The sequence below is a fragment of the Benincasa hispida genome, chromosome 3, assembly GCF_009727055.1.
Source record: "Benincasa hispida cultivar B227 chromosome 3, ASM972705v1, whole genome shotgun sequence".
In the NCBI taxonomy this organism is placed as follows: domain Eukaryota; kingdom Viridiplantae; phylum Streptophyta; class Magnoliopsida; order Cucurbitales; family Cucurbitaceae; genus Benincasa; species Benincasa hispida.
In genome coordinates, this window is record NC_052351.1 from 40,693,375 (window position 1) to 40,702,881 (window position 9,507).

The 9,507-nt window shown below is 41.3% G+C and overlaps 1 non-coding gene across 1 annotated transcript; it reads right to left on the reverse strand.

Annotated features, from left to right (window-relative positions):
* Positions 1-889: 889 nt before the first annotated feature.
* Positions 890-995, reverse strand: LOC120074877. Its single transcript, XR_005481156.1, has one exon. It is a non-coding gene; the product is annotated as a small nucleolar RNA R71 (small nucleolar RNA).
* Between the last annotated feature and the right edge of the window lie 8,512 nt (positions 996-9,507).

Here is a 9,507-nt window from a genome sequence, read left to right on the forward strand (position 1 = left end):
TCGTATCTTTCGTAATATTAACTCTTTTCTCAACTCCGTCGCATACACTTTATATTGTAAACAACGCACCAACCAAACCCTTGATTTATTTGTTACTGCACAGTGATATAAAAATTATCATCGCATACTATTTTCCTTAGTTCCTGAGTTCGACCCTGGGCTTACCAAGCAACTCAGTAGGATTTATACTTGGATCTTACTGAGAAAACTTGTATGCACAACGCATTTTCCACCATCGCATTCTTTACCATTATTTCATCGCATAACACAACGAATCAAGTTTTTGGCGCCGTTGCCGGGGAACTCGACAATACATTGTGCTAACGGTAATTTTTTTTATTTTCGTGCAGCTTTCATCTCTGGCGAATTACGACCTAGAGATTGAAAGAACGTTCCAATGAAGATTGAGAGACAGCCAAATGAAGCACTAAATGAAAATAATATCATGGTGAATCCCATCCTATTCGTGAATGACCGCAATAGGCCCATTCGGGACTATGCGTCGCCCAACCTCTATGATTTCTCCCCAAGAATCATGAGGCCCGCTCTTGACGGATCNCGCAATAGGCCCATTCGGGACTATGCGTCGCCCAACCTCTATGATTTCTCCCCAAGAATCATGAGGCCCGCTCTTGACGGATCGAGGTTCAAAATGAAACTGGTGATCCTGCAGATGATCCAAACTGTCGGACAGTTTGGTGGTAGACGTGGCGAGGATCCGCATGTTCTTTAACATCTCCACTGAGGAGGTTCAACTAACGTTGTTTCCATTTTCGTTGTGTGACTAGGCACGAAAATGTGCTTACTCTCTTGAACCCGGGAAGATTACATCATGGGAGCAAATGGTTAGAAGTTTATGAAGAAGTACTTCCCTCTAACGGAGAACGCCAGAAGAAGGAAGTTGATCACCAATTTTAAACAGGATATTGACGAATCACTCAGCGATGCTTGGGCGAGGTTTAAGAGCTAGTAAGAGATTGCCCGCATAATGGCTTACCAGACTGCTTATAGATGGAGATTTTCTACCACAAATTCAACCCTGCATCGCAGACATCTGCCAATGCGGTAGCAGCTGGAGGTCTGCTGGATAAAACTTATGATGAGGCCAAGAATATCCTTGATCGCATTTCTAAAAATCATGAAGACTAGAGAGAAAGTGATCAAAGATTGAGAATTAAGTACAGTGACGCGAATAACAGGGCCATCGTATCCCTTCAGAGTCAGATAACTGCGATGATGAACTTGATATAGGGAATCGCAATCAATAGCCCAGAAACACATAGTGGGCAAGTGAACGCAATCAACCAGACGACTATAAGTTGTGCTACTAGCGGCGAAGGACATCCAATGGAGGAATGCTCGCGAAACCCACAGTCAGTCTATTTTGTGAAGTATAATCCATTTTCTAACACGTACAACCTCGGGTGGAGAAACCACCCTAACTTCGCATGGAAAAATCAACAGCAAAATTTCAATCAGTGGCGTAAAAATAAGGGCCACCCGGATTTTCCCAGCAAATCAACGGTTAAACGCATAATCAAGCCAACAGTTTCCAGGCGCCGCAATCTTCCTCTTTGGAGAGTTTGTTGAAGCAATATATTGAAAAGAACGAAATAGTGCTTCAAAATCAAGCGACGTCCATCCCCAACCTGAAAATTCAGATAGGCCAGATCGCGGGCGAACTCAAGTATAGACCGTAAGGGGCGCTACCGAGTTCAACAGAACTCCTGCACAACCCAAAGGGTACGGGGAAAGAGCAATGTCAAGTTTTGACGTTGCAGAGTGGAAAGACTATGACAGGGGAGAAGAAGAAGCCTAGCCGGACTACTAATTGTACTGGAACAAAGATTAAACGTGACTCGAGGCAGTAAACAGAAAGAAAATGAGGCGATGGAACCAGAGATTGCATCCACACTCGAGCCGAAAGAATAGGGACTGTAAGAATAAACCAGCTCCACCATAACCCCAGAGACTCAAAAGAAGAAAAATGATGAGGTACAGTATCTAACGCTTTTATGATAGCTAAAAGTTTGGCAATATTAACATTCCTGTTCACTAAAGCGATAGAGCAGGATACCCGCATATCAGCAAAGTTTCTAAAGGATATGGTGACAAAGAAGAGAGGCACTGGTAAGTTCACAACGGTGGCTCTAACGCAGAGTTCAAAATCTATAATCCCACCACCAGAATCCACAAAAAAAATGCGCGACCTTGAAGTTTCACTAAACCTTCTCTATTGGAGGGGTTATACACGCGTCAGCGCTATGCGATCTCGGGCCAGCCATATACTTGCCTCGTCAATTTTTAAGCAGCTGAATGTGGAGCAGTTTTCGTCCACGACGGTGACTCTCTAATTAAGGGTAGATTTCTTGTGTACTAGAGGGGAAGGTGAAGGATGCTTTAGTTACAATCGACAAATTTATATTACCAGCAGACTTTATCATCCTGGACTACGAAGAAGACAAGGATGTCCCCATCATCCTGGGGCGACCCTTTTTATCCACCAATCCCACCCAAATTGATGTGTACAAAGAAGAGATCACGCTGAGCGTGGATGGACAGAAGCTCAGATTTGACAGTATCCGAGCCATGAAATATCCTGATGAAGAAGACCTCAATGAATCTAACGATAAACAAAGTTTGAATGACGAAGATAAGCCTGAAGATGAAAATGAAAATGAGGATGCGATCGCATCCATTGTAGCATGTAATGCGATCACAAAAAAAAAAACAGTCAAAGAAAATGAGATAATCGCATCCCAAGAAGATAAGCCGACAGTGAATGAAGAAAGAAAAAAAACAAAACCATCCTTGGAACAACCACCAACAATAGAGCTGAAGACCCTTCCTAACCACCTGAAGTATGCGTTTCTGGGGCAGAATGAAAAGCTACCTGCAATCATTTCCTCTGCACTTAATGAAGACCAAGAAAATGCGCTGCTGAGCATTCTGAGAAAGTATGTAAAAGCAATTGGCTGGAAGCTCGCACACATTAGAGGAATCAGCACCGCATACTGCATGCATAGGATTCGTCTTGAAGAGAATCACAAAGGATCGATCGAACATCAGCGCAGAGTCAACCCTGTGATGAAGGAGTGGTAAAGAAAGAGATAATCAAGTGGTTAAATGCGGGCATTATCTATCCAATAGTCGATAGCACGTGGGTCAGCCCCGTGCAATTCGTGTCGAAGAAAGAAGGGATGACAGTAGTCCCTAATGCAAATAACGAACTGATACCGCAAAGGATCGTTACGGGATGAAGGATTTGCATGGACTACCGCAAATTAAATGCGACAACAAAGAAGGATCATTTCCCTTTGCCTTTTATCGACCAAATGCTAGACCGCCTAGCTAGAAATGATTTCTACTGCTTCTTAGATGGATATGCCGGCTATAACCAGATCATGATCGATCCTGAAGATCAAGAAAAAAACCACATTCACTTGCCTGTACGGAACATTTGCATTTTGACGCATGCCTTCGGCCTCTGCAATGTGCCGAGCACTTTCCAAAGGTGTATGATGGTCATCTTTTCTGAATATCTCGAAGACTCTGTGGAAATTTTCATGGAGTACTGCTCTGTATATGGTCAAACATACGAAGTCTGTCTCAAAACTTGGAGAAGATTTTGAAAAGATGTGAAGAGACAAACCTCATGCTTAATTGGCAAAAATGCAACTACATGGTGTAGGAAGGCATTGTGCTTGGGCAAAAGGTCCCCAAGGAAAGGTTGGAAGTGGACAAGGTAAAAATTAAGCCGATTGAAAAGATCCCACCTTCAGCGAATGTAAAGGCTGTCAGGAGCTTCTCAGGACATGTTGGATTTTATAGACGTTTTGTCAAAGACTTTTCAAGGCTTGCACGACCACTGAGTGCGTTGCTGGAGGCAGATAGAAAGTTTGACTTTGATGACCAATGCCTCAACGCATTCATGATTTTGAAGAACGCATTGACAATCGCACCTGTGTTGATCGCACCAGATTTGACACATCACTATGAATTAATGTGCTACGCAAGTGGTTATGCGATGGGAGCAGTGCTAGTGCAGAAGAGAAAAATAATGCTACATCCCATCGCATATGCGAGTAAAACCTTGAATCCTGCTCAAACAAACTACACCACAACAGAAAAAGAATTGCTTGCGATGATATTTGCGTTGGAGAAATTTAGAGCTTATTTGCTGGGAACTAAAGTACTCATTCACACTGACCACTCGGCGATAAAATATTTGATGACAAAGAAAGATGCGAAGCCGAGATTGATTAGATGAGTTCTCCTCCTCCAGGAATTCGATATGGAAATCATTGATCGCAAGGGGACGGAGAACCAGGTTGCAGACCATTTATCTAGATTAGAAAATCTAGAAGTTAACCACAACCAGTCAGATATGAGCGCAACGTTCCCAAACAAGCAGCTATTTAAGATTGAAGAATTGCCATGGTACGCAGATGTGGTAAATTTTTTGGTTTACGAGCAATTTCCCGAAGATTATACCGACCACCAAAAGAGGCGGCTCAGACATGAATGCAGATCATATTATTGGGATGAGCCAAATTTGTATAAGAGAGGGTCATATCAGATTTTGCGCCTGTGCATACCAGATGCTACTCACCAACGCATATTATCACAATGTCATGACTCGCCATATGCAGGGCACTTTGGAGGCCAATGTACAGTAGCGAAAGTATTACAAAGTGGGTATTATTGGCCAACACTATTCAAGGATGCTAAGGACTATGCAATGAAGTGTGACCGGTGCCAACGCACGGGTAACATTTCATGGAAGCATGTGATGCCTATGAACATCATTTTAGAACTAGAATTTTTCGACGTCTAGGGAATTGACTTCATTGGACCATTCCCACCATAGAATGGTCACAAATATATTCTGTTCATCGACTACGTTTCCAAAAGGGTAGAAGCGGTAGCGTGCGCCACAAACGATGCGATGGTAGTCTTCAAATTCCTGAAGAAAAATATTTTCACTCGTTTTGGCATTCCACGTGCCATAATAAGTGATGAAGGCTCCCACTTTGTCAATCACACTGTCACAGATTTGCTGCTCAAATATAATATCCTCCACAAAGTGGCCACTGCATACCATCCATAGAAAAATGGTCAAGCTGAAGTGTCCAACCGAGAGATCAAGCTGATATTAGAGAAGGTGGTGAAGCCTTCACGAAAAGATTGGGCAACAAAGCTGGATGATGCCTTGTAGGCATACAGGACCGCCTATAAGACACCTCTAGGCATGTCCCCCATATGCGTTGGTATTTGGAAATGCATGTCATTTACCACTCGAGATGGAGCATAAAGCACTATGGGTGGTGAAAAAGCGAAACTTTAACTTAAAGGCCGCAGGGGAAGAAAGGAAACTTCAATTGGTCGAGTTGGAGGAATGGATAACTCATGCATACGAGAACGCAAAGATTTACAAAGAGCGCACAAAGCGCTGGCACGAAAAACAATTATGCGAGAAGAATCTCCATGTCAGGCAAAATGTCTTACTATTTAATTCACGGCTACGACTCTTCCCTGGGAAATTAAAGTCACGTTAGTTCGGACCCTTCATAGTCAGAGAGGTATTCCCGCATGGCGCGGTTGCGTTATCCAATGAAGACGGGACCAACATATTCAAAGTCAATGGGCAAAGAGTGAAAATATATCGCGGAGAAGACTGGCATTGCAAGGTCGCCTCCGTGCACCTGAGAAACTTTGACTGAAAAAGAAGTGGGCGGTCCCTGCGCAATCATGGGATTCAAATTCATTAGGGACGCAAGTTTTGTGAAGTATCCATTGAAATCCTCAATTCATGAACTTATCTCTATCTCCTTTTAGTCTTATCATTTCGCTATATGATGCTTTTCTATTAAAAAAAAAAAGACATTTTGTTAACTTTGTTTTTTTATTATTTGACCCTCTTGATGTTTTCTTCGCAATGATCGTGGTGAACAATTGTGGAGGCGCTACACAAAAGACGAAATTACTTTATTTTGTCACTGCAATTAAAGAGAGCAGTTCGCCGCAAAGAAGGATGTGTTCACAAATAATGCGAGCAACAGCGCAAATTTGGGGGTTGTATCTTTCCTAGACTTCGTTATTTCCAAATTGTGCTCTATCGAATCCATTTTAATTTTAAAAATATTATCATCGCATCCTCTTTAGTCGGTGCAATCATTTAACATTGATTAATTTAGTAAGTCACCGCATTATTTCTCCTTGCCAATTATGATTTCAATGATGAAACGCATGCTTCTATTTTTTCGTATATACTAGAGTCAGCTTAGTTTTAGGATAGTCAACTCATAAAGTATTTCTAGAAGTTAATGGTCTGCAAGCTTTCTTTCAAACTGACTTTTTACGAAACTTTCTAAGAGCATCGCATGACTTTTTTCAAACTTTCAGCAATGAGAACATTGCTGCATTTTAAATTTGGGGGTGCGATATTCATTTCGACCTTGTTATTTTTAGGTTATAAAAAAAATCATAACGTTGTGATAAGATCCTTCTTGTAGTTGGATGTCCGCATGACACTCGTGGGGGCAAGCCAAAACGAAGGTAGGAATCGTGATCAATACATAAATAAATGATCACAACTCCGCTGCCAAATAGGCATGAGTTTAGACTGAGAAAGAGCGCCTTTCTCGTAGTTGGATGTCTGCATGACACACGTGGGGCCAAAACGATGGCTAGGCACTTAGATCAACGCAAGGTCATAGAAAAATAAATAAAAATATATATGTCTAAAGTACGCAAGGATAAAATCATTTGAAAATACCCCAGTGAAAAAGTTTTTCTTTATGAAATAAATCATGTGATGCCCAGGAATCTAGTAAAGTATTTTTGAAGGTTAAACTTGCGGTCCCTAAATTTTAGAAATATTTTAAGAAGAAACCTGAATAAGAGTTAAGGAAATTTTGGTGTATAGGATGTGGATAAGGCAACCGTGAGAAATCTAGGGAAGAAGAAGGCAGTCAACTTTCTAGAGAAAATCTTTAGCTTATGCTTGAGGACAAGCATTGTTTTAAATTTGAGGGTGTGATAACGGGCAGAAATGCACGTTATTACAGTGCAAAGTTATAAAATAATGCAGTATTGCGATGGTAAAAATATACAATATTGCGTCCAAAAGCATTAAGTTCACAACATTGCGATCGCATGCGCCCATCACATTAAAACAGCTAACTTATGTATTTTATGCATGAAAATGCGTTGATGCAAGGCGGAAATGCTATCCGAAGAAATTAATCCAAGCGCATAAGAGATTGCGACCACAAGGCTATGCGATGATTTGCGCTTGCAAAAATCTACTCAAGAAGGTGACCGCATAGAGCCGATGCATCAATATGGGCGCATCTAGGTGAAAGCTTAATAAATCACAATGGGACAAAAAGCTGATGACGGTCAATTTCGAATTAAGTTGACAAGCCGTTAAGGACATACTCTAGCAAGTACACTCAACTTTTCGGTGACAATTATTCGGCGCATCAGACAGAGAATTAATGTCATCCCATCAGTGCAATCATAAGAGAGAATAAGCTTTTCACCCTGAAGCTCTATAAATACCGAATGCCACCTTCATTGAAGGAGTTCACCCAGTTTTTTAGAGTTTACCATATAGACGATAGTTAGCCTTGTTCTTAGTTTTCATATACTTAGAAGGTAGAAGCGAGAGAAGGGAAAGGACACCGGAAGATCGTCCTGGTCAGCTCGAGAGAGTGCCAGAAAGCGTGGAAAGATAGAGAGAGGTCCGACTCTTGCGAGAGCAAGAATATCTTTTGAGCAAAGTAGAGAAGAATAGTGTAAAAGCCTTGGGAAGCAAGAAATTGCTACTAGACTCTTTATTCTTATTCCGTATTGTCATTTTATACTTCAATTATATATATATAATGGAACTTGCTTTTCTACATCTGTTCACTCTCTTTAAAATTCGCATGAGTAGCTAAAACTATCGAATGGGTTGAGAAGTACTTAGCTAACATGACCTAGGATCTTCATTGCATGCGATCATCTTGTCTTATGTTGCACCCAACACCCTTTAGAGCTACTCGAGAGAGAGTCTAAAGAAAGAACCTAAGACTTGAGAGAGCTAGGTTAGAATCTAGACTCGAGAGAGTATGATTAGATCTGCATAAGTAAGAGATAGGGACTTAGAGATAAGCCTTGTTTGCCAACATGCATCGCATGCACCCTAGAGATAGGTTATGGTAGTATGTGGTCGCCTTATATATGTGTGTGTCATTCATCATCGCATAGACAAGAATAGAGGCTTAGATGTAAGTTCTATAGTCATCATTGCATATATCGCATGCATTCTAAAACTAGAAGCCATACCATTTGCATTGAGAGATGATTTGTTGTTGTATGTGTGTAGCATGATTGCATAACATGAACGCAATCCTAGGAAGTCCTATAGACATCATTGCATATATCGCATGCATTGTATGTGTGTAGCATGATCGCATAATATGAACGCACAATACATTTTCCACCATCGCATTCTTTACCATTATTTCATCGCATAACACCATGCATCAATTATGAAGCAGACAAAGACGTACCCATCATCCTAGGACGACCATTTTTATCCACTGTCGTGCTCAGATGGAAGATCAGGTATGATATTATCAGAGCCATGAAATATCCGGAAGAAGAAGACCTCACTGAATCCAATGATGAACCCAGTTTATATGAAGAAGAAAAATCTGAAGATGAAGATGAAAGAGAGGATGCGACCGCATCCATAGTAATCTGTAATGCGATCGCAGAAACATCAACCAAAGAAGAAAAGCTGACAATGAATGAAGAAAGAAAAACACCAAAACCATCCTTGGAACAACCACCGATGGTAAAGTTGAAAACCTTGCCAAATCACCTAAAGTATGCTTTTCTGGGGAAAAATGAAACGCTACCAGTAATAATTTCCTCTGCACTTCAAGAAGATCAAGAGAATGCGTTGTTGAGCATCCTGAAAAATTACATAAAAGAAATTGGCTGGAGCTAACAGATATTAAAGGAATCAACCCTGCATATTGCATGCACAGGATACGTCTCAAGGACAATAAAAAAGGATCGATCGAACATCAACGCAGACTCAACCCTCCAATGAAGGAGGTCGTGAAGAAGGAGAAAATCAAGTGGTTGGATGCAGGGATTATCTATCCAATTGCCGACAGCACGTGGGTCAGTCCCGTGCAATGTATACCAAAGAAATGAGGGATGACGGTAGTCCCAATTGCAAATAATGAACTAATACCAATGAGGACCGTCACTGGCTGGTGGATCTAGATGGAGTATCGCAAACTGAATGTGGCGACAAAGAATGATCGTTTCTCTTTGCCTTTTATCGACCAGATGCTAGACCGCCTAGCAGGAAGTGATTACAATTACTTCTTAGATGGATATGCCGGCTATAACCAAATCATGATTGCTTCTGAAGATCAAGAGAAAACCACATTCACTTGCCCCTATGGAACATTTGTGTTTCGACGCATGCCATTCAGCCTA